This window comes from Capsella rubella, unplaced genomic scaffold (assembly GCF_000375325.1).
Source record: "Capsella rubella cultivar Monte Gargano unplaced genomic scaffold, Caprub1_0 scaffold_6, whole genome shotgun sequence".
In the NCBI taxonomy this organism is placed as follows: Eukaryota; Viridiplantae; Streptophyta; class Magnoliopsida; order Brassicales; family Brassicaceae; genus Capsella; species Capsella rubella.
Window position 1 is genome coordinate 7,793,746 of NW_006238918.1, and position 223 is coordinate 7,793,968.

The following is a 223-nucleotide window of genomic DNA, read 5'->3' on the forward strand; positions in this document are numbered from 1 at the left end:
AGGATAAAAGAGATCCTAATAGGCTTGATATCTGTCAACCCAAGTCTCACAGCAACAGAGTATGGTATCAAGTTGATACCTGAGCCAAGATCACAAAGAGAGTGAGAAAATCTCTCTGTGAAGATAGAGCAGTCTAGCACGAAACTTCCTGGATCAGGTAACTTCTCTGGAATCTTGCTCTGAATCATGGCACTAACTTTTTCAGAAACAAACAGTTTCTTCT